General features: G+C 39.4%; 1 protein-coding gene and 1 pseudogene across 1 annotated transcript in view; both read right to left on the reverse strand.

Annotated features, from left to right (window-relative positions):
• mal2 (mal, T cell differentiation protein 2) overlaps window positions 1–26595 on the reverse strand; it is an 871414-nt gene that overhangs the window by 126994 nt on the left and 717825 nt on the right. The gene's annotated exons all lie outside the window — the stretch shown is intronic.
• LOC116690734 (zinc finger BED domain-containing protein 4-like) lies at window positions 21158–22696 on the reverse strand (annotated as a pseudogene).

Consider the following 26595-nt stretch of genomic DNA (forward strand, 5'->3'; position numbering starts at 1 on the left):
CAAACTACAAGTTTTCAGTTCCCATAGACTTTAGTCTCAGGAAACATCTGCAAGCCTGAGGAAGAGGTTACAGAGGTAAAGGACAGGATGATGATGGTGTGTCTGTGTGTGTGTGTGTGTGTGTGTGTGTGTGTGTGTGTGTGTGTGTGTGTGTGTGTGTGTGAGGCAGGTTGACAGCCATAGAACCGCTGTGGTTTAATCCCTTCACAGGCCACTTAGGGTCATAAGCAGGGTGTTTTTTGTGTGTGTGTGTGTGTGTGTGTGTGTGTGTGTGTGTGTGTGTGTGCGCACTATGCATCTGAGCAATCATACACATGCACATACAGTTCACACATAGACATAGATATTCATCCATGTCTACACTACAGGTTTGGGGAGAGTTGAGTAGCACAAAGGCCCCACTCTATGTCCAAATCCCACTTTACATTCCTTTCTGTCCCACTGGACCTTCTACTGCACACAGCACCACATCTGGATAACTGAGAGAACCCCAAACATACCTGTGTCTGTGTGTGTGAGAAAGTGTGTGAGAGGAATGGGACTTTAAGTCTTGCATATCAAACATGTGGTTTAGAGTTAGTTTTTCATGTTGAAGTTTTCATTGAAATTTCAGAAGCCTGGTTAGGAGGAATCATGGACCCATTTTTGCACACCCTTTCTATTTAGTAACTAGTTTTATTCATTTCTAATTCACCCTTAATTTTTTGATTCACAAAATAACAGTCAAATGATTTGACATATTGTGTGAGGTATTATTTTGGGTTCAGTACACTAACACAATCTTTGAGTTATGTCTTTCAGCCTTACGGTAGGTTTTATTAATTTTTTACAAAGTATGTTGAACACGTTCAGCTGTTTACAAGTAGTTTTAAAATCATCAGTTCCTGAGAAGAAAAAAAAACTAGGGCTACTTTACATTGTATGTAGTTTTGGATTTTGTGAAAAAAATAATTAGTGATTAAAGATACAGTTTGAAATACAACATAACTAAATTGAATAGCATGGACTAAACAGGCTTTGTTTTGTCTCAAGATAAAAAGCAGGCAAGAAATAAAGAAAAGAGTGGGTGAGTGAGCCTGAGAGATTGACAAACCGAAAGATCTGTACAACTGAGTTATAGCAAGCTGCTGATAGTTTCTGACCCTGATATGTCTCGCTGAGAACAGCAGCCTTACGGAGCTGAATCATACAGAGTTCTGCTGCAGCCCTTAGGACTTCAGACATGAGGTTATGAAACAGGCAGTGGACTGATTGATTTTGCCTTCAGACAACACAAGTGCATGTAAGTGTCCAGTCAGGAAAGCAACATGTGTGATTAAGCCACACACAGGTTTTAGACATGTATTTGAAAGCTGTGGGCGAAGTCCAGGATCAGGACCTCAGTCAAGCTGTGGTCCGAACCCTAACTTTGCCTTTGCTGTTGTGGCCCACACATTCTCAAATTGCCTTTCTCTAGCCTTTGTTGTGCCTCTACTATTGACAAAACCAATTTCTTCTTCCTTGCTTTTGGCTGGGTTGTCCATTTTTACACATTTGATTTGTAATGCATGCACATAACCCCATACACACAAGTGATGAGAACATTTTAAGAGGCTGCTTTATAAAGCGCTATGGTTCAGTTAACTCTCAGCTGTGAATACTTATAGGTTCAATAAAGCAACAGGGGTCCAATGAGTCAGTAAGGGAAGATGGGAAATATGGGAAACAGTGCTCTTAACTCCTTTCGGAAAGTGTTTAATTAAGCATGCTTTTTTCATTGAAACATTGGAAAAAAGTTGTGTATAGAAACACTTTAGCCTCTTTTAAAGTGGAGAAAATCAACTCTTCTAGGTTTCACACTGATTTCATGAAATCATGCTCATACTTTTTAGCGTGTTTATCAAAGCCATTTGGCCTCCATTGACTTACTTTACCTTGCGATTTCATGTGAATTCACGCCGTAGAGAGTAGTATGAATGGACAAAAATCTGGGCAGGGAGGTTGGTCGGAGTGGTGGATGGATAATACACAAAGCTTTCTTTGTTTTCTAAACCCAAACGTGTGTCACGTTTTCTAAACTCAGCTGTCACTTTCTTATTTTACTAAAGCCAACCCTGTTCTTATTTTCCTAAACTAAACCGTAGCTTTTTTCTTGCGATAACACGTTCTTCTCGCAGTAACACGGCAAGTTACGTGTATGTTTACGCCTGCGGATAGCTCAAAATGAGTAGTTTACTTGTCTTAAATATCCCATGACATGGTGCTCTTCTAATGCTTTTATATACCCTTATTGGTCCCCTATTACCATATCTGAAGTCTCTTTCCCAAAAAGTTGCCTTTGTGCAGAATTACAGCCACTAGAGCCAGTCACACAATGAGATTTTCCTGGATGTGCCATTTCTGAGTCTGTAGCTTTTGAGGAGGAGAGGGGGGGCAAAGTGGAGGCTGGGGGTGTGGCCTTGACCAACTGCCACTTTGCTCCTTTTAAAGCCATGATGTCTCTCTCTTATGGGTGGGCCAATTTCCCTGGGCGGGCCAATCAGAGAAAGGGGAGGTAACCTTACTCTTACCTCCAATCTCTCTGATTTCAGATTGGCCCATCTAAGCTTTAATTTTCTCAAAGGCAGAGCAGGACACCCAGGGCTCGGTTTACACCTATCGCCATTTCTAGCCACTGAGGGACCATAGGCAAGCTGGGGGAACTCATATTAATGTTTAAAAACGTGTATGTTTTCTGAATTAAATTACAGGAAAAATATAAGTGTGTAAAAATGCAAGAAAACCACAGGTGTGTTATGTTCTCAAAATCCCTTCACTTTGGAAAACAATAACAAACTTTGAGCTACCTAGCTACGCATAAAAATGGCACGTTTGGAGGAAAATTTGGATTGTGCAATAAGGCAGGCCTGCTTGGTTCTTTCTGGGAATGATTGTAAAGATTTACAAATAATATGTTTATAGCATTTACTATCTAACTGGTACCTATTGGTATTCATACCATGGATGGAGTGTGAAGTACACACTGTAAAAACACTGGTAAGAGCAAATTACATTTAACCATGTATCCAGATATTCTAAGCTCAGGTTACTGTATTGTGTGAACAGAATGCATCTGTGGTGTAGCCAGACCTTACTCCACAGCGCTGTATATATACTGTACGTCTGGCAATGTGAGACAAGTCTAGGTGTAAGTGAATGGTCAAGTAAAATCAGTATTAAAGTGTTAAAAAATTCGAACTAGCTCACTGATGTCGTTAGTCTTAGTAGCTGAAAAGATTTTATGAGACTCATCTGTTAGTGTTTAACATTAACAAAGCAGCAGGTCTAATGAGACAGTAAACCAGATTGAGATCCAAACGTATGGTGGATTTCAGTGCCTACCACTTGTCTGGGAGGTCTTTGTTAAAGAGTCTTCTTGAGGATCATGAGGTACAGGTTTGCCAGATCATAATACTGCAGACAGATATTTAAAGCCCATGTTGCAGGTTTAATTTTCCAATGAATTTGTACAATTTAATTGTTTGATAAAAATTTTAACTGTTATCCATTGTATTTGATGGTGTTGGATATCGCAATCACGTTGGGGAAGCCCACAGAGAAGCCCACCTTGTCTTTGCCACTGGTCTTGCCTAATGTGGCTTTTCGTCTTTTAATATTAACCGTATATGAGTCCAAGTGACCTAATTATGTTTATAATAATATTGGAGGGAAAGTGAAATACAGCTTAGATGGGGATGTTGATCGGCTTTTCACAAGTTTAGCCAGCTAGCTAACGCTACGCCGTCGGACGTTTGCTAACATTAGCACAACAGCGTTAGCCTTAGCTGCTAGGTAAACATTATGACTGCTTTTGGTGTTTCCTATATATGCGTCCCTGTTGTCAACATAATACCTGTTGTGTTAGTGCACTTTGTGTACCATAATTGTATTGAATGAAATAGTAAGCTTTGCTCCTATGAGATGGGTGGGGTTTTGTTAAGTTACACACAAAGCTAGTTAACTGGCTATTGTTAGCCTATACGTATGCAAACGGCTATAGCTAATGTTACGTAACCAACCAGCAACTTTGGCAGTAGAGTTTTGGCGAGCTAACCACAACAGCGTTGTAGCCACACTCAACCTGCAGTGATGTTTGAAATGGAGACACACATATCGTGCTTTTTCCCGGAGATCCTGGACATTGTTTTCATTTATCTAGACGTTTAAGACAGAGGAATAGTAGCCCAAGTTGGCGTGGCCTGGAGAGACGTGTCCTAACACATGTCGGCGTGGAAGCCAAACTACAGCTGCGGCGAGAAGTGTTGGGCAAGTTACTTTAAAAACTAAGTAGTTACAGTTACTAGTTACTTCTTCCTAAAAGTAACTACATTTGATACTCCGCTACAAATTATAAAAGTGACTAGTTACTTCAGAAAGTAACTAATGCGTTAATTTCAAGTACATTTTTAAATGCTCAAATATGACCCTACCTCCACCCCTCTAAAATACATCTGCATTTTTTATTATTTATGATAAATCTGAATATTATAATTAAATGGACACTTAATGCAATACATTATGAACAGAAACTGTACACAAATCTAAACTCTTTTAATTTTGCTGTGGGACACAGTGAGACTAGCCTCCAATCAGATGCCATATAAGTCTAGTGGATCGATACAAATAGCAACATACGTAGATGTTTTGGAACTTTGATATTTATTGCCCCTCAACAGGCCACAACTGGGTCAAAATAAATAATGATTGTTAAGCGCTATAGCAAAAATAAATTACAAATATACACATTATTTGTAGTGCAAATAAAGTAAGTGGCCTGGTGTTTATGCTTTTGCGCCGGTGTGTGCGACAAGCCAGCGTGTGTGTGTGTGTGTGTGTGTGTGTGTGTGTGTGTGTGTGTGTGTGTGTGTGTGTGTGTGTGTGTGTGAGTGATAGAGCGAGGAAGAAGTGAGAAAGTACGCAAATACTTGGAGTGAGTACCCACTCTAGAGTCTAGTCATATGTTTTCTGACCACGGTGGGAAATTTTTAGCATGAAAAGTTACCCCCCCCCTCCCCAATTTCATAGCGCCAGACCTGTCTCTGTTGACTCGCATGTGTTGTTCGGTATCTATGCGTGCTTATGAACACCCGCCCAACTCTACCTCTGATTGGCTTACCATGACATTTTAATCAACTTCAGCCAATCCTTAGCATTTATATGCACTTGTTTTGTGTACTGCCTACTGACCAAGGAAGAAAAAAAGTCTTTCCCTCTTGGCTCAGTGATCTTCTTGGTCTGATGAAAAAAATAGCTTAAATTATAGTTACACACCAACTTTTTAATGCAGCAACGGTAACGGCGTTATTAAGATGACAAGAGTAATCAATTAGATTACTCGTTACTGAAAAAAGTAACGCAGTCATTTTATAACGCCATTATTCACATCACTGGCGGCGAGCAAACCCGTCTCTGTTCCACAATCTGCAGACCTGGGGAATAAAGTTCAGATTCTCTGTTTAAGACCAAGTCTGAGCTACATGATTCAAGGGATACCACACATTAAAAGCCTGGACTTGTGTGGATGTTTCAACCTCACAGACAACGGACTCAAGCCTTGAAAAAAACTTTTGAAGGAGTACAAATACTTGTACAGTTGAGTATACTGTGAAAATGGTACTTATGAATTTCTCAGCTAATCGTAATCTCTAAAATATTGATTTTGCTCCAACCTGCTCCTTCCTTAAAAAACTTCCATATGGATTCATTTATGAACATATGTTAAATTACACTTTGTTCATTGTTGTCTAACCAAACCTTAATGTTTACTGAAAAGACATGTCTCTCCTATTAACCCACGTCCTAATAACAATATAGTACAATATTTTTTTGAGGAAGGAATAAACCAACCATACGGTTATATTCTGTAATACTGGTCACTTCTTTTCTACACTACATCTGGAGTAAAGCTGTATTGTCATTAAGTTGCTCAAATGCTCAATATTGGTACCTACTGTAGCAGCATCAGTTCTAAAACTGCTATCATGAGGTATCACCATATGTCATTCTGTTTTCTTTAGATTATATGATATCAAGGGGAATGGCTGTAATGGCCCAAAATGATTGTTTTGATACTGTCATACATAAGACTTTTTTTTATAGCATGTCTGTATGCAGTGAGGAGGTAATGTCTAGTGATATGTAGCTTCTCTTATGACTCAGTCTAAAAAGAATGGTAACGTTAATATAAAAAATTAAAATACTCATGCGTGCCGGCTTGGAAGGGACAATGATCCAGCTGAAATTTGTGTAGACTATCTTCAGCACAAATGTATTCAGGCAACATGCCTCAAATTGTGGATGCTGAGTGAGGCACATCACATCTGCTGATGGCGGGGCAAGCTCCTAAAACGCACTCAGTCCCCTATAAAACAAGCTCTCCACCGCAGTTTCGACACCACAGACACAAGCACCTGCCAAACACAGTGACACGTTTTCACCGGAAGAAGAGGTAAACACTTAGAACAATCACTAGGCAAATACGGTGTTACTGCAGCTAGTAGGCTTCCATCAAAACGTGGGCTATCTAATCAGAAATGTGTTAACGTTGGGGGAAAGATTTAAATAGGGATTATCTTGGAGGGAGGAGGCATGATGCCTTCTATTCCTAGATGTAGCTAAATGAGTTTACTAGTAGGCTACTTACCTGAACTAACGCATGATCACGGTCACTAGATGGAAAGAAAACGATGACGTTCACTCGGTACTATTCACTGACAGTAAAATGAAAAGTCCTTGTATGCACTGCTGCGCTGGCACTGCTTAGTTGCTAAATGATAGCAACTCACCAGGATACTTCCTCAACTCTCAGCAATTCCTCATTTGCCCTGTCACGTCTGGCAGTTTTGAAATTATACCACTGCTGGCCTTTCCACCTCTTCCTCATCCAAGTCAGTTGCCATAGTTCTAGTACCAGGCTCAGGCTACTCTCCCCAAACGGGACGTCATCATCGAGTTGAGTTAAAAAACCTGTGAATACCAAAAATACAAAAACTGGCATTTAACATAATTTGAAGACATTTTTAAAAATGATACTGTACATATCTTGAATGCTTTTTGTACCCAGTAATCAACAGTGGTGGTTAACCTGCTACCAAGCCTTTAAAGAACATCCCATTACTGTAGTGTGACAGGCTAAAATGCATGCCATATTTACAACAGTGTAGCATTGTGACATAAATCACAAGATTTTCTACTTACCTTTTCTGGCTTCTTAAACTTCCCCTGTTATTCCCCTCTGTATACTGTACGGAAAAGGAACAGCTATCATTAAAATGTTATTTTAAGGAAAACACCGTATCTACTCAAAGATATATCAGCTCATTATATTCAGGCAATCTTGTGAAATCACTTCCACCCACCGGGGCTCACCGACTTTAAACACTGTGGCAGAAAATCTGACAATGCCTGCCAGAGCATGTCATGATGTCATGCTTTAACTTAATGTTTCAACTTCAAAGATCACGTTTCATAATCTTAGTAGAAAATCATCAGAAGTGCGTGGTTCGTTACGTTTTACGGCAGGTTTAATTTATCTTAGCATCTCGCTGCCAGACACATCTCTTCAGGGAAGCCAGTGGCAAACAGGAATGAAGGTTGAAGAAAAACCTTCAGTGCACTTGTACTTTGTCAACCAATCCAGGGTGGGTTTTAAAAAGTAGTTTAGATCATTTTGCACATTGGTTCTTCCTATAATAATCACCCTATACATTTAGGGCATTGTTAAATCTTATATATTTACATTTTAAAATATTGACTTTATGTTAAGACAGTGCTAAAAATAACAAAAATCCCCGCAAAAATGCTTGTGTGTGTTATTTCTGATAAAGGCCTAGTTTGATGCACTAATGTGCCTTCTACTGAATTAGACACTTGTATAGGGGTTACAAAGGAGATGTTAGCCCTGTAAGGGACAATGGGCAAAGTGACCCTGAGTAGTAAGTGATAAAAATGGTACCCAAGAATATTCAGAGTCACAAAGAACCAGTTTTAGTTATTGTAAATGCAGCTGTAGTTATCTTTCATTGGTAAAACAATTGAATTAGCAGATTCCATGCTTTTTTACAAACATTTATAAGCTCAAGTGTCCCCACTCTGGATAGAATATTACTTTGTCCTATTTTTAAAAGCCAACTGCAAATGTGGCCTCTTACATTTGTGTTACTGTACACGGCTGTGCCTGTATTGCACAGTATGTCCAACAGTAACCAGCTGTACAGTCATCAGTCAACAGGTGGAGCTATTCCACATGAGATGAACCATATACCAACTAACCAAGCATGACCCACTGTGAGGTCTTGACTGCAGTCTGCTAATGTGAGTTCAAAGTCTGGGATCACTTGCAAGACAGGTGGCCACGATGCCAGCTCATGTGTTACATTCCACGCTCAGTTATTGCAAAATTTTCCATACATTTGTATTTAGCTGCAGTTTAGAATAGCACTGAGGGTTTAGCATCAGGCTTTGAGAGATACATTCACAGCAGTTTTCCAATGCAAACTCAACCTGGTGGAGCCGGTTGTTTTTGAGGACCAGGAGGATGATTGACAACGTTGTGGCACAGATAAGCTTAGTAAGAGTTATGCTCAAGTCAAATGGTAAGACAGAAACTATTCTAAGAAAATAGCATGGGATGCATTCTTGTGAGTTAAAATAGTGACCAGAGAGTACAGGGAGGACAGTAGTAGGACCAAACCCCAAAGTCTGATAATCTCTAATTTTGTAAATGTAAAGAATGTGCTGCAATATACAGTATGCCGATCATCATCAGCAACAACAAACAAAAAGTACTCTTGTGTGTGTATAAGCTAACAAAATGGTGTAAAGATGCACTGGAGATATGGTGCTAGCAGTTTAACACACATTTGACTCTAATTCTTCTCTTTAGTAGAGAGTGAGTTAATGACATTAAAGGTGCTGTAAGCAATGTTGGGTGACGTTACTTCTTGTTGACGTTCAAAGTATTTTCAAACAATACAAGACTAACTTGTCTCTCCCTCCTCCTCAGTTCGTCCCCTCCCCCTCTCTTCTGTGCTTCTGTGGACTAACCCCCACCCAGCCACCCCTCGCAAATCCTTCTGTCGGTTATTGGCTGGAAAGCTGGAACACTGTTTGAGTATGCTTCGTGGTGCAGGTGGGCACAGTTTGTTTTTGTTGCCGCTTGTAGACCCTGGGCTGTCTACAGATACCGTGTGGGGACAGGCAGCTCACGGATAGTGGATGTTTGCTGTATGTGACGACAAATGTTGTAGCCTAAAACACACCTGCTTAGAGCATCTGTGTGTGTGTGTGTGTGTGTGTATGTGTGTACCTGAGAGAAACTACAACATGTGGGAATCAGCTCATCATCTCTCATGTTTATGCATAATTTTCTCTCTCTTCTCTGTCTGTAAACACTTTTTCATCAAAATTCTTTGTGCAACAAACTCTTTGAAGGACATTGCCTTTAGGTACATCTGCCTTCAAAGCGCTGCCTCTCTTTCTCTCCTTCTGTCTGTCTGGGTCTATCTCTTTAATGCTAAAGCTATACGTGTGTAGCAGGAGAACAAAACTCCTAATTTCAAATCCCCATTGTTCAAAGCCATGTGCGAGAGATTTAGGGCTGTTTGTGTGTATTTCTGTTTCTGTTGTGAGTCTTTAAGTTGCCGTTTTGGCTACAACAGGGCTGAGTTTGAACCAAAATCCTACAAAGAAGTTTGAAATCTGGCTTGGCTCCTCTGCTCAGCTGTGGTGGGGGCAATCACACACACATACACTTGGAGTTGTGGTGGGAACGCTATCAAAGAGAAAGATGCCTGCAAGGCACAGCAGCCCCAAGCCCAAAATTGATTTACTGAGTGAGAGAGAAAGAGAAGAAGAGGAGGGGAAAAAAGGAAATACATTAGATTTAGGGTGTAGGAAACACAGAGGTAGAGCGCTACTGAGCGAAGGCAATAGATTTTAGAATAAATGCTAGTATGCCCATCTAAACCCAAAGCTTGTTCAAATAATATTCTTGTTTATCATATTTTTCCCTCTTGACGGTTTAAGGATTTAAGGATTAGCAAGAACTGCTGCTCTCTCCCTCTTGATGATTCAGTTGTGTGTTTTTCAACCTTGATTTTCAAAACTTAATTTCAAGTAGAAGCTTTGTTCATTATAACGTCTGCATACGTCTTTATCTACATATCTTTACTGATTTATGGTAAGTCAACTCAAGAAAATAGCTCATAGATCTAAATAATCACTTCATACTAAAGTTACCAAGTCACATGTCAAAGTAGTTTTTATTTCTTTGTGTGTTTTTGAACTATAGATCTGGACTCAGACGGGGCTTTGCAGCTAACAGCAGTGATGGGCTCAGGTTCTTGAGTCGCCATGTCAGACAAATACCTCAAAGCTGAGTTTCAGGATGAGAGAACACATTTCTTGACTGAGTCAGCGAACAGTAAAGTTTTCAGACTGAAGTGACCAGGATTACCCGGCCTGAATTAGAACTTACATAAGTGCTGCGCAAAGGTACTTCAGTGTACTTCAGACACTGGGCTGTGTACAGGCTTCTGTTCATTTCAATCAACTTGATTGTTACTGTTGTGATTTTAATTGTTTTAATGCAACAACTCTTCCAAACCATTTTATAATATAGATTGCTTATTCCTACCCTCTAATACACAAACTACACAAAAACAGAAGTGTTTCATAAATTAGTGACCCTACTTCTGGCAAGATTTAGGCTACAACCAACAGGAGCGTTTCCATCCTCATATCTGAACAATAGAACCTAACAGCCGCAGCTTTAAACTCTTTTCTAACGTTGTGAAATAGTTGCAGTGTGATAACGTTGAGAACTATGTTAGATTTAGTCAAACTCGCAGCAGTGAGGATTGATAGGCTAGATTATTTTACTGCAACACATTTTTACTTTTGGATTATCTTACATTTTATGTGTGTGTTAAGGGATGGGGGGCTGAAAAAAAATGAAAAGGGCTAAAACTCAAATGTGTACTGCTGTTAATCGTGTGACTTTCTCATTAAGAAATTTATTTTAAAAAAAGAAAATTTAAAGTCGCTTTGCTCTTTCGCCACTATAAACATTAATGTTAGTGCTAATTGCTGCATGACAAACAACTAATTGGAGGGTTTTTCAGGGAAGGACACTCTCTTTTATTGTTTGTGCATCTCTGTTGGTTTTTTATTTGCACTAAGCACACTCAGTAGATTATCTGGATAATGTAAAGTAACTGATTTATTTTCTAACTTGATTCTTGTGTTCAGTGACAGAGTAAGCATTTAGCAGATCTTTCCAGTCACGTTGATGGAGGGTGGTGTTGCATCCTCAGACTGTTAGGACACCAAATGTTGTGATTTTGAGGGCAACACTCCTGGAGAGCTACTTCTTTTACTCAACAAAGCAAGACACCTTTGACATGAACCCAGCAGTTCCAGGTTGGCTGCTGGGCTTCCACATTAAATATCCAGTTGTGATATTCATCCCCTTCCCCTTGGTCTCTGCCGCCGGGTAGGTTTCCTGTTGTCAAGTGTGTGAAGTATGTGAAGCCAGAGAGGCTCCTGCCACAACACTGCAACACTGAACAGCTTCCAGATTTTGTGTAACATGGCGGGACAGCAGTGGTATGTAACACTTTTTCTAAGGAAAATCAAAAAGGTGTTTTAGTTTTTTCACCTCCAAGGCAGTGAGCAGAAGGAATGCCATGTTAAGTCTCATCACTCCATCTAGGAAGTACGCGCTGAGAAGCCGAAACTTTGCTTTTTTCCTGTTAAAGACGAAAGCAGTGGGTGCACTCAGGATAGACTTTCACATCACAAAAAGTAGCTCTGGTAAAAACTGACCAAAGTGACCAAGGCAGGATGGGTGGTACCCCATAAGCATGTAGTCTGACAAGTTGATAGTTGAGGATGTTGAAGAAGGATGGTGAGAAGGATAAGCACCTTATGAGCAACCCCAGAGAGCCAAAGAGTCTCATCCTGATGCAAAGTTAAATGGGTAAGGTAGTATGTGTACATGATGGAGGACAAAGCTAGAGTGGAATTGGACATTACTTGATTCAGTGGGAGCAACAACCATTTCAAAAATGTATTTTGTCAAACTGTCAATCCATATTGTCTCAAAAATATGAGACAGTATTGGCTTAAACTATTCAAAGTGAGATACACAGACTCAGCTCCAGGCGTCCAGCTGTCACATAGACACAGAAAGAAACCATCACTCTCCTGCTAACTCAATCACTGTCTGCCTTTCTTTTTTGTTTCCCCTCAGCTTCATGCTCCACAGCTCCCAGCAGGAAGGAATAAAATATCACACCTGTACTCCCTCTCCCTCTTGCACACAAACACAAACATTTTTCACAACAGAATTGGGGATAAGTCTCTGACAGTAGTGAGGTCGATTTTGAAAAACAAGGACAGGAGTTCGAAGGTCACCATAGGCTGGTAGCCTCTAGCTACTCGGATATTAATAGGTGTGTGGGTGTGTGTAGGAGCACCTGCTGAGTCTGCTGTTTACTACAAGAAGTCATGCTTCATCCTCTGGATTGAGACCACATGCTGCACAGAAGTTGTCCTTGTGGGTTCATGTGTGTGAGCCTCCACTTTATTGTGTAATTTTTTTAACTTACAGTTTAAGTTTACATTGTAAGCCATGCTTGGGCTTGGCTCGTTAGTTGTGTGTGTGTGTGTGTGTGTGTGTGTGTGTGTGTGTGTGTGTGTGTGTGTGTGTGTGTGTGTGTGTGTGTGTGTGTGTGTGTGTGTGTCTGGGTGTGTGTGTGTGTGTGTGTGTAAGAAAGAAGAAAGAGTGCATGATTACCCTAACTGCAAATAAGCCAATATTTGTTTTTCAATTTCACACAATGCTGATTTTAGAAAAACAATTTTTACCAACATTTTGAATACTAAGTAACCAATATCTAAAATAATTTATGGTTTCATTATGAAGGTCTTTTACGAAGCTTTCTAAGCCTTTCATTCCATATTCTGTTTAGTGCTCTTGATAACACGATCTGGGTTTAAAGTACCACTGAAGCAGCTTGATGTGGCGGGCTAGTGACATCAAAATGCAGATTGGGAGCTTTGGCTTTGGCACAAAAACACCTCTCACTTCTCTAACAACTGTATGCAGTATGACACACACACACACACACACACACACACACACACAGTGCACACACACACAGCGCACACACATACGTGTAAGCTAACTTATTCACACACAGGCACAACTGTGGTAGCAACCACTCCTCCCAAACGCCACACACACGCACAGTCCTCTACTCACACAGTTTGCACAGTTAAATCAAACTGATTTGCTACCATTGTGAGAGGAAATTAGCATAACAAGGATGGGATCAAATGAGGTAGTTACAGCTTGAATCATAAATTGCAGACTGAGCGAACGTGCGGCTGCAAATGGATTGTAGTTCACATCAGTATTCATGAAAAGAGAAAAGTAAGCTTCAGAATGGGTTGTGGTATTTTTTCTTCATTGTCAGTTTAATGTAAAAACCTTGCATCTCAATGTTTGTCTTGTTCTGTAAATGACCACTGACAGGTCATCCAACATTTAGTTTATGTTGTATGACTCAAGGAAAATGCAGTCTTTATACGCAGCATTGTCCAATGTTAAGTGTGTGGATGTTAGTGAGTAAATAAACCATTCCCCCCATTGTTTTTGAATAGTGAATAATCTGAAGATTTAAGGTTTTACAGACCACTGATAATACATTCACTTCATTGTGAATCCATATTATTACCATCAAGTTTTACAGACCACTGATAATACATTCACTTCATTGTGAATCCATATTATCACCATCAAGACACATGTTTTCCTCAGATCAGCATCATCCACATCCATACAGATGTGCATTAAGTGCATATAAGATGAAGGCTTATAGTATGCAAAGCATTACGACTGCGGCAGCTGTGACAATAACGCTTTTTCTCATGGCACAATCACCAGTTACTCAGCACTCACTGAAGTCAGTAATGCTATATAGTGGTATGGTGGTATACGCAATTGTAGAAATAGTCAAAGTATTGGTATTATCTATCTATTTATTTATTTAATTATGTATTTCATTTTTTTTGAACAAATTTAAAAACAATGTATATACAGTATGCACACACACACACACACACACACACACACACACACACACACACACATACTGTATATATACTACACACACAAAACATATATATACATACAAAAAAAAATTCTGAAAAGGAGCAGGATGAAGCTGAAGCTTGTATGTTTCCCACCCCACATTCACTTTCACAAATTTTTTAGTGTAACCAATACACACAACAATACATCTCCAGTTTTACACGTACCAAACCATTTATGTACTGCACATTTTCAACTTTCCGTAATCCACCATCCCATTACAATCCGTGTACTCCCCCACCTTCACATTCATCACCCTTCCTCTTCACATCCTTTTAATAAATCCATGAAGATGATGTGCTTGCAATCATACATACATTAATATATCAGGATTCTCTGCAATAAGGCCATTGATTAGAATGCTATTTATTTTTAATATAATTCTGTCGTTCAGTGTTGTGGTAAGCGGGAAATGGTGGTGCAGACAGCAGGCAAGAGAAGTCTGAGTTAGAAGTACACAAAAACAAAAGTAGTCCAAAAACAATGAAGTTGCGACAAAAGGAAATCCAGGGAGCACAGAACTTGACTACACTGACAATATGATCTGACAAAGAACAAGGGGCAGACAGACTAAATACATAGGGTAACAGGGTAACACGAGGTAGGTGACACAAGGGCTGGGATGAAGGTGAACAACATCAGGCAATCACAGGGGCGGGAAAACCAAAAGACCAAAAGTAAAACAAAACAAGACAGCACAGAAAACCAGACTATCACAATAAAACAGTGAACAGAACACAAAACAGGACAAGACTGAAAATTACACATCACAAGAAGACAAGACAAGACAGGAAAACAGGCTACTAAAAGAAAACAGACTACCACAATAAGAATAGACAAAACACCAAAACCATAACATTGAGTTGATAGAGTCAAAAAAGTATTATCATTAGGCAAAACAGTGGAAAGTACAATACTTACATAACTTCTGTTTTGCATTCTCATTGCAAAAGTAATATATACTGTAGATATGTAAGCTGTCAGAACTTCACAAGTAAGATAATCTTTTTTAGTGTTGCTGTAGAACAGTTATCTATTCATTATAAAACTGCATGAATTATCCATAATCACTATAAGAATTTTAAGAACTAGGGGAGTTCACATAATGATAATTAGAACTATTTATCTCTCTCATTCAATATGTGTACTGTCACACTTTTCATCATTTCTCTTTTAATCTCACTTTTTTTACCATATTTTCTTACACTCTGCCTTGTACTGATTTTTTACTAATTTTCTCTCTATTGAAGAGTGATTGTGTTGATGCTCTCATCTAGCTGTTGACATCATGCTGGACTCATACAGTGTTATGGACCAGACACGCCTATAGAGCATATAGGTTTGTTATTCTGTATTCCACCCATTTTGTATGCTGTCTGTAATCTGATGTAGGTTTTTACCAAGAAATGAATGACACTGGTGCATAGGTAATGGATAATAGAATTAGTTGTGAACATAGTTGCCTGAGCAATTGAGCAAGCAGAGCAACTGCACCCCCACTGTTAAAGTTGGCGCTAACGTGTGTTTTAGTGTCCCCACTTTTTGATGATACAATTTAGCTTCTTTTAAGCATTTGAGCTAGTTTGGATAAACAATAATAATATCCAGCGGCAGAAAACCTTCATTTCCAGTCCTTATTTACAGTAAGCCATTTCCTCATTCAAACTCTAGACCATGTCCAGAGAATCAGGTCCGGGCATCTGGAGATGCTTTTTCACACATGTAGCACACAACGTTAGAGGCATTCTCACCTACTGGAAATTATTTGTTTGGATAAGACAAAGGGTTTAGGAGGAAGGATGCAAAAAAAGCTGCAGTTGTAATTCTCCATTTGTAAGCTGTTCACCAGAAATATAAAAGATTTTTTTGAGAGAGATAAGAGGAAGTCCTCTCTTCCATAAGCGCAGGCTTCACAGCGGAGCACTCAGGCCCAGTTTAAAACAATCCTGCAAAGAAAATAAAACTAGTGTCCTGCTGTCAAGACCAGTGTCAGTCACTCTGACTCTGTTGATGCGGGCTAAAAATTATAAGGCAAAGTGTGTTGAATTTTTCTTTCATTCTCTTCCTCATTGTTTCAGTATTGCAATGACAAAACCAGCCCTACTTGAAAAAAAGATCAAAGAGTGTAAATGGGAAAGTGAAATTTAAATGAGGTGGGATCCGGTCACAAACATCAAATATGCTCAGATGTGTTATGCAGATTTTCAATTCTTCTAAATATAAAATTTGTATGCATTATACACTCTTAGACAACAGGTTATCTGTCACTCAATGCTGAAAGTACAGAACACAATGAAATGGGAGTGTTTTAATACATAATGTATTAAAAACTGAGTTTTATAGTGAAAGAGGAGCTTGATTAGTCATCATTGAAGGCTATTTATTGTAGGAGAAGGCACTATCAGGTGTTAATTAAATGTTAATGTTTAGGCATGTCACTAATCTTGCACCCCCAGTTTTAACCAGAACTAGTCACCCATAGTGTTGAGTGCAATGTCTTTGTAAGTAGGTGAGTCTGGCTGTGTGTCTACATTTGCTTCACTGGTCCAAACTTTCAGCCAAAACGAATGGTTTATATAACTTAATTTTAACACAGAAAAGGCAAGACTTTATACAGTAAGAACACACTTGTCTCCATCTCTAAGTGGTAAAGTGAGAGAGCACAGAATCTATCTTCATGTAAGTGAGTTACGATGGATTCACCACAGACAATTCAGGGTCACTGTTAGGAAATCTCATATCGAAGGTTAAAAGAAAAAAACATCTGTATGCTTGAAATGTCTTTTTGAAAAAGAGTCTGAATAGTTTGGCACTTGCATCATCGCAAATGACAAAGCTGTGGTTAGCATTGGATTATCAGTGGTCACAATAGATTGCAATGGTAGGCCAGAGTCATGGCAAAAGAAAAAAAGAAAAGATTTGAAGATATGTGAAAACTACTTATCCAATGCTAAAGCATAATCCAACAATCTGCTGTGTGTCAGTTATATGCTCACCAGGTTGCAAAAAGCTAGAGCCTGAGTTATTTAAAGCTGAAGAAATCAATATTTTTACATTGGATCAAACAACGTTGCGTATTGTGAAAAGCTGGTGAACATAGTTGAACGCATATCAGCTAAAGAGACAGATATTTCCCCCTTGACTTGTAGGAGACGAAAACAAAGCTGAAAAGAAAGTGAATATTAGACTTACAGGCAGCAGGTGTCCACTCCAACTGTAACACAATGCTGCTCCGTTTCTGCTGAATCTGGAAATAGGTAACTGTTTGCTATGCCTGTCATGCCCAAGTGGCAAATAAAAAGAATCAACGCAGGTTTAGGAGCAACCTGACCATAAAATGGGAAAAGCTGGACCAAAGTTAGAATGCATTAAAATCTAGAGCCTGATTTGTTGATATAGTGTTTTAGTAGTTATTCAGCTCTGTGTTGTCCTCTGAAGAAGTTATCTTGTTGACCTGTTGTCTTTTGAGACTGCAACCAATGTGCCATCATAGCATAGACATGACAGATGTTTCCCTTCCCCCCCGCAGAAGCATCTTCTAATTGTGGACAGGAAGATGGGTGGGATTTATTACCTCTCATCTACAATTGATGAGTGCTTTCCTGTCTCCTGTCACTGAAACCGTGTCTTAAAATAAGATTGCATTGGATTTCTCAAATATCGGAACGAGCTGGCATCTCTCTACATGTATCTTGTTGAATTAAACAGACCTACGCATGGGCCTCTTGAAACAGTCGCATGACAGCTACATGGCATATCATCAAGAAGACTGGTGCATACTTCATATCAGCCCTCATATAGTATTTATGAAATACCATTTTGTTTGGGACTGGAGCTTCAATTTATTAAGTAAATATAACCAAGCTAAGTGAAGTGGAACCGTGTTAGAATTGTTTTTGTGTGTGTGTGTGTGTGTGTGGTGTGTGTGTGTGTGTGTGTGTGTGGTGTGTGTGTGTGTGTGTGTGTGTGTGTGTGTGTGTGTGTGTGTGTGAGTGTGTTTGCACTTGTTGACAAAAAGATGCAATTGATGATGAGGCATACTTCCTCCTCACCAAAATGCACACACAAACGCACGCACATACACACATACAAAGGCTCCAGTTGGAGAACAAAAAGTTGATGTTGATAACTTGCATAATGAATATTTCAATATGAAAAGGTTGATGCCATATTCTTATTTGACATTTCGCTTGCTAAATATTCACCATCCTGGATTTGGAGAGCTTAACCTTCCATACGAATGTGAGGTTATTGAAAAATACATTTCAGCTTCCAGTCATGACTGATATCACGGAGATATCCACATATTAACTAATAAAAAAAAATGAATCCAAAACAGAAACTTTGGTCTTAATCAAAAAAGCCTTTGTTACTTATTCTGCTCCATGGATGACAGTGACGTTTCCCTGAATGTAATTAAGCTTGAGCCTGTAAGGATAAAAAGTAAGCTTGTTAATATGTTCTGGAAGTAATGAAAAAAAGAAATACAAAGAATGAAATACACACAAGTACTGTGTCCCATTTATTGCTTTAGAAATGATATTGGATCTAATAACCCAGAGCTGTGAGACCACATAGCAGGCTATCATTACACCAAAAAACACCTGGCAACAGAACGACAGAGGGAGAGTGAAGACAGAGGTGGAGGAAGGAGTAGAGAGGGATTAAGAGGTGGGGGATATGGGAAGAGAAACGTGGTAAACAGATAGAGAAGAGTGTGTACATGAAGAGGAAACAGAAATGCTCTAAGGTTAGCAGGGATAGTGGAAAGAACAGACACGAGAATTCAGTCAATTATTGACAAAATATCCTGTTGTCTTTGTTTTTCACTCCAACTAAGAAAACCCAAATAAAACCAACGAGTGCAAATTGCACCAAGCCAAGGAGCCCAGGCTGGGGATAATTAATGAGCTGTAACAAACCGCCATGTGTTTATTAAGCTGGGATCGATCGTTTCGGTCAAATGGATTGTCTCTTCAAAGTGTTCGAGACTCTTGGCAGCTCAGGCATTACTATACTGTGCAAAGCAGATTGTGAGGAGGTATTGTTGACATTGAATGCATGATTGAGAAGAGACGAGTGATTCAGTTAGAACATTTATGAACGGTACTATAAACAAATTTAAAAGTAAGATCTATTCTCGGCAATGTACTCCAGAGTGATGTGACATGTTGTCTATTGAAGTAGTTGCCTATTTCTTTTCTTCAGCATTATGACATTTCAAATTTCACAGTAATATTCTAATGAGAACATCCACAGCTTATTCTTTATGGATATTTTTCACCTCCATCTGTATGGAATTAGACCACCCACTTGATGTTTTACTTTGCTGTGAGCACAGAAAACTGAGGCAGTTATTCAATCTACTAGTTCATGACCTCCGTTTCTCAAACTGCCACACTTTAGCTCCGGGTTCACACAGTTCATTCAAATGATAATCCTCACTTTAAACAAACAAGTGAAGACTTCCTGCAGACAGCACATGAAAATACTCCATTTCCAGCCACTTGCTCCTCATCACCTCAACTCTCATAAGTGTATGAATGCATTCAGCCAAGCACATGTGCATTATCCCTGCCGACCAGCAACTGCCGACTTAATAAAAGTACATAAAGATGCAACAGCAAAGCTCCACACGAGTCCTGCACAATAGTGGATTTCAGCAAGCATACAGTAATGACACACACACACACACACATACAAACACATTTTTGCATCCTAACAAAGACCCAACAGTGGCAAACATCAACACACACTCTGACACATGCATACAGGCAGAGGCGATCCTCTTTTGAAAGTACATACGTTTCTTTGTTACCAGTAAGAGAAAAGGCGAAAATGGGCAGGGGAGCAATTTCTGTAGCAGCCGAGAGTCTATACAGTGAGTCACGGTGAAGTCGGCTGGAGAGAGATGGAATATCCTACTGAGCATGGGTCGTGGTAATTGCCTATGTGTCTGTGTATGTGATAGAAAGAAAGAAAAATTATATGTGTGTGAGTGTGTGTTGCCAACACCACCTCCAGGCTGAACTGATGAGCTCATTATTTTTGCTCCCAGAACCCCCTCCAGTCTCTGGAAACACACAGCGGAGCTTCGTGTGTGTGCGCGTGTGTGTGTGTGTGTGTGCGTGTGTGTGTGTGTGTGTGTGTGTGTGTACATGCGTGTGCATGTGTGTCTGTGTGTGTGTGTGTGTGTGTTTGTGTGTGTTTGCCTGTGTTATGTGTGCAGGACTATGGCCTTTCCCTTGGAGTTCTGCCTATGAACTATTTAATGTAAAGGCAATAGGTATAAAGAGAGGTGAAAGATACAGAAATAGAAAGAGGGAGGAAAGTGAAAAACAGACATGCAGGGAGAAAAAGAAAAGCTGCTATTATGTCAGAGACGATGAGAAGTGAAAGATATTAAATAACATGTGTGCACATGTGTGATAGAGCCCGACCGATGATGGATTTTTAAGACCGATACAAATATTTGGTGATTTAAAAATATGCCGATATAATATATATATATGTATATATATATATATATATATATATATATATATATATATATATATATATATATATATATATATATATATATATATATATATATATATCCAGAAATGCATACAAAACATTAGATTATATATGAGTCCCCACTAAAACAATATGATAATGCAGTTTAAAAATAAACTTGTTTGTTTTATTGTCACAACAGAACGGATAAACATCACAATAGATTGAAGTTCTGTTTAATACAATGTAAACAATAAAAACTTAAAATATATAACCTGAAGTCCATTGAACAAAAACACCATAGCAAAACGAATAATCAGAGTTTCCAGTATTAATAGACTTAGTAAGTTTCATAAATATAACTTTAAACAAGACCACGATAAAAATTATTCTGTTACGTTCTATGAGTTCTGATAAATAACAATAAAAACTAAACATAAACTATATACAGTATATGAGGTAGTGTACTTAATCAGTCAGTCATCAATAGCTCCAGTCCAGCACAAGTAGGTTGTATTGCAAGAAGCAAAGTTTCTCTGCATTCTCTCCTTTTAAAGAACTTTGTTTATCCTCATAAACATCCCCTGTGGTGCTGAACGCTCTCGTCACAGAGGAGGGTGGACAGGAGAGGTACTGCCTTGCCAAAGCCAACAGTCTGGTGAAACGGTTGGTGTTGTGTTTCCACCAATCATATGGATAACCACTCTTTCTGTCAATGACAGGCTCTCTGAAGTACCGTTCTAGCTCTTCGATGATCCCCTCTGGTTCCACTGCCTCCCTGGTAGATGGAAGGTTCACAGTGTCATAAAGCGAGTAAAGAGACTGGGTACTTGGTTCTCTGTTCTCTGCCTTTTGGGATCGCTCTCCTCAGACGAAGTTTCAATGGCAGAATCTTGTGGACTGGTCTCCAGAGCCAGGTTTTCACTTTTGTCAGAATTTCTGGTACCAATAGACGCTCTTTGTATCATGGGAAACGAACACAGGCAGGCTCCACCTCTTTAGAGTCGCTAACCTTTTCAAACCCTTTTTGCAAGGTAATTTTTTGGTTTGTCCCTCTGACTCAAGTAAACGGCATAACACTGCTGTGTATGGTAAAATGCAGGATGTGGATGAGTCTGCTCTACTGAATTTCAGTGTCACCTCCTCCAGTGGTCCAAGGGTTTCTGCCAGGTTTGACACAATGGACCATTCCACTGCTGACAGACATGAGAAATGGCCATGGTAGCACATGCAGTGATGGCTCTTTTTTGTTCGATCATCCTCACCAACATGTGTAGTGTAGCGTTCCACCTTGTCTGTACTGACTGTATGATAAAATGCTGAGGGACACCTATCTCCTTCTGAATTGCAGACAGGCGTTGCTGTTCCAAAACAGAGTGGGTGAAGTGTGTAGCTTTGCCAGAATGTCCACCACCACTCTTTGGGAACTAAGGCCATCATTTAGAACCAGGTGCAGTATGTGAGCACTGTAGCTCAGGTCAGGCATCCCAACAAGGCGCATGCCTTTCTCCATGTTTGCCCCACTGAGCACAAGCATGGCCCGCTCCTCATCAATTTCCCGTTCCTTAAGCATGGACAGAAATGTCTCTTCAATCTACTATCACGTCTATCAATGAAATGAGCAGTCAAGCTCATGAGTGCTTCATTTGAACCCGGCCAACAGTCAGTGGTAAAAGAAATGCTGTGTTCTGCATTTTCAAATGACAGCAGTTTTTTTATTTGGCTAATGGCTCCTGTATAAATCTCGTCCATCTTCTTTGTATGGAACGATTTCTCTTTTTTTAGTGGGTATCTGGGCTTTGTCTTGGCCATAACCCTTTTAAACCCTGCTGTTACATGTAACAGCTGTTACATGTAACAGCAGCTAAAGTGGACATAATAGTCACACATTTTTTCATGCTTATTTGAGTTAACAGAACTGATGGGGATGTTTTGTTTTTGTTTATATTCAAGCAATGTATGTCTCATGTTGTGACAGTTGCCAACTTACCATGAACACACTTCACCGATGATCTCAGTCATAACTCGTTCACTCTGCGCCACTCTGGCTGGATTTGTAGGGTTTGTGGCGTTCTAAACATGAGTGCTGTCAACAGGGATGTTGTGCATCGCCCTCTGGTGGACAAACTATGCAATGTCAACACTCACATCATAGTTGAAGGGTGTTTTTTCTTTTTTTTCTTTTTTTTTCAATATTTATTTATCAGAATCATTCATCTGCTATTATAAATGCTGATATCAATGTATAGCCGATGATATCGGCCCGCCAGTAAATTGTTCGGGCTCTAATGTGTGAGTATGATTTTAAGAAATCCATCAAGATGCCACACTGTATTCCAGACAGCAACATTTTAGCTTTCACCAAGATTGTGCTGAAGAGGATCATAGGCTTTGAAGATTAAAATACAGCTGTTGACAAAATACCAAATGGGTATGTGTCAGATCTTTGTCCGAATCCTGTGATGCAGTTTTTTCCCTGCTTTGCCTCTGCTCAAATAAATAATAAAAGTGCACATCACAGATCCGTCATCAAAGAAAAATCACACAGCTTAGACAATTGAAAAATAATTATAATTTTATATCAATTGATGTGATCCATTTAGTGGAAAAATAGTTGCTATTTTCATCTTAGTCAGCACATTGCATTTTAGGACTCACTTTGGCAACGTTACATTGAAATCATATATGGAGGGAAAGTGGGATTTATTAACAGAAAAATAAGTGTTTTCAACATGTTTTTGAATTTTTATACTACAATTTTGAACGGTTACACATGCTGTGCCTGACAAAATGTGTTTCATTGTGTGCAGTGATCTGAAATAAATCATCATCTCATGATTATTTTTACATGTGGGAAATCCCAATTTTCCCTCATTCATGTGGAAACCCAAACACATACTGTAGGCATACTATATATGCATATGAAATGCTGTGAAACTACAACATATGGAATGCAGTAATAAGATCCCTCTTAGTTAATGTATAGATCCTCAAGTCAGGACAGCGTGAAGTGCCCTGCCAGAGAATCTCACACAGCCAGCCATCTGATATATGAAGTTAATCCCCAAATGACTGCAGAGTCACTGTATAATTAGCATTTTAACCTTCTTACTAAGCAAGATTAGGGAGGTGCATATGCAATCACGCATGCGTGCATGCACACACACACACACACACCACACACACAAACATATACAGATCCCTATCATTTTGATAATTAATGCCAATATAATAAAAGGCCGCATGTCTAAATTTAAGACTTTGGGCAAGACAGACATCATATGGCAAAATTAAGCTCCATGATACAAAACAGACACACACACACCCAGCTGTGCTTTCATGTGGTGTGAGTTTGGAAAAGGCACTGTTGCTGTAGCCCTGTGTGTGTGTGTGTGTGTGTGTGTGTGTGTGTGTGTGTGTGTGTGTGTGTGTGTGTGTGTGTGCTTCGCGTGCATGCATGCTGTTTAGTTCTGTTTTTTCTGTTCAGTCAAACTGAAATTTAGCCTACCGTTTTTACATCTTTTTTATTTGTGCATGGTGTGGCTTGATTTCATTTCATTTTGTTTGACACATGGTAGTTTTGTTTTCTTTACCTTAATAAGCTCAGTTCAGTTCAGCCGTGTTTGTGTGTGGTGTGTGTGTGTGTGTGTGCGTGCGTGCGTTTTTTGTGTGGGTGTTTGTGACTTTATCCCAGACAGCATGTGTATGATTAACAGCATGATAAACCCTACTGTGTTAAAATGCAATTAACACTACCAGTCATCTCTTGTATCAGAAAATCACACAGAGGCGTGAGCAGGGTGGACGTGTGCTTCATCATGTAAACAAAATATTCTCTGTAATCTTATTTAGAAAGAACCTATTTGCATCCAAGCATCTGTCCTCTAATTTAAAACCCCATCTATTTATTTCCGTTTAGGTATTTTTTTTCCTTTTTCCTTCTTTTCTCTGCCATCGTCTGCATCCTTCTTTTTTTGTCTTTATGTGAAAAGACAAACTCACTTATTCTTTTGCCACCTTCCACAGAGAGGTCAAAGGTCAGCTGGAGAACAAGCTGTGGTACATTTACTGGTAGTCTGTAATACCCGTCATCCTTTTAGAGCATACAGTGAGTATAGCACTTTTTTTACTACCTAATTGAGTTAAAACAAATCAGTTAGGCTATATTACAGTAAGATTTTGGATGTCCGAACCTTGTCCTGCCTCATGGTAATTTTTTGAGTGCGAGCAGTGTTCTGTTACAAAGCTTGTTTATTATTGATTTGGAAAGTGCTAACGTCAGATGTTTTGGTTTATGAATGCTATCCTTCATCTTCCAGAGTCTGGTTCACATAGTCCCTCTGTGGGCCTTGTGATTGCATCAAAAATGTCTGTTATAGCCTGGCGCTGAGAGAGACAGGGCGAGAGGAGACAGTTGTTTTGTAAAGGACATCTGGTTAGAAGGGATAGAAAAGGAATTCTTAAATGTAGACGTATGTGAACATTCCTAGAGTCATTTGGCTGATGCGCTCATGACGTCTAAGGGTTTGATAATGTTGTCAAAGATACATAGCAGTAACGTGAGATTACCATGGTTCACCTTTTTAGGAAATTCTTTGTCATGTGCAGGCAACTGTATAATAATCACTAAAAAAAAGAAATAAAATAATGCACACTCCCCACGTCTTCCATGACTCATCTGCTAAAACGTTTTTTTTTTTCTAGTTGAAAACCCAAGTGCAAGCAACATCACAAATAAGAGCCCAGAGTTACCATGACATATAATAATCTGGAAGAATAATGTATTATTCCAATCTGGTAAAGCATGCCGCAGTACATGTAGCACATTCCAAAATCTGCACTTTAATGATGATCTAGCGACAATATCCAGTCTTCCTGGGGCTCCAACACCAGACCTCTCTGTACGTGTCTGGCCTTGTCAGCAGCTGGAGCTGCAAGCCTCATTTACCAGATTCAGATCAGGTATGTTGTGCTGCAGTTTAACTGCTGAAAAGTACAGGAAAATAAAGACAGATAGCATCTGAACTAAGAACAGACCCATAAAAATGTCCTCTAGCCGTGGCTATTACTGTGTTGTATAAGGCTTTGAAACAAAGCCAACAGTATTAGGAATTAAGTATTACTGTTAGGTCAAAAGTTGCTTGCAAAGCAGTTTGGCTGAGATTAGAGCTGCCTTTTCATTTAGGTCTCACGTAAAGTAGGAATAGATAACAAAGAGGTGATGTACACTGAAGATGAAGATAAGGACATACTGTGGGAGACTGTGGGAGAATAAAATGGGTTATTCTGAATGAAAAGGAGTTATATTTAGCATAGCCTCATCTGTATTACAGTATGTTACACAACAGCAATTGAACCAAGGTCCTTCCTGGAGGCCTGGGCAGAGAGAGGACACAGGACAGTAGAGAGTTCCCAGGTCTGCAGCAGCTGTGGGCATGACAGCATGGAAAAGAAAGAAGATTGCAAGATTGATGCAGAAAGGAAAGAAAAAGGGAAACAGACAAGGGGAAAAAAAGACAGAAATCACCTGCTTTGTGGGAAACTGGAGTTGAACTGGCTGTGTGACCAGCCGTTGCTGAACTGACATACGTGGGGGCAGTAAATAAAGATCTGCTTCCCGTGACAGAGCAGGTTGGTTCTGCTTCGCTGCAGCATCAAGTTGCTCACTGGCTTGTGAAGCCAAGCACCCTGTAATAAAAAGCAGAATGCTAATTTTGTGGTATACATTTACATAAAATAATTATTTTACATTTTATTATATCACCACTAAGCAAATGGATATCTGAAGCCTTTAATGCTTTTTATACATATATAATTATTTATTCTTATTCTTGAATTATTTAACCAAATGGTAGTTTATTTCAGTAGCAGATTTTAAGGAATGAAAATGGAACTGCAAAGCAATTCAGTCTGCAACTTAG

Source organism: Etheostoma spectabile, chromosome 6 (assembly GCF_008692095.1).
Source record: "Etheostoma spectabile isolate EspeVRDwgs_2016 chromosome 6, UIUC_Espe_1.0, whole genome shotgun sequence".
In the NCBI taxonomy this organism is placed as follows: Eukaryota; Metazoa; Chordata; class Actinopteri; order Perciformes; family Percidae; genus Etheostoma; species Etheostoma spectabile.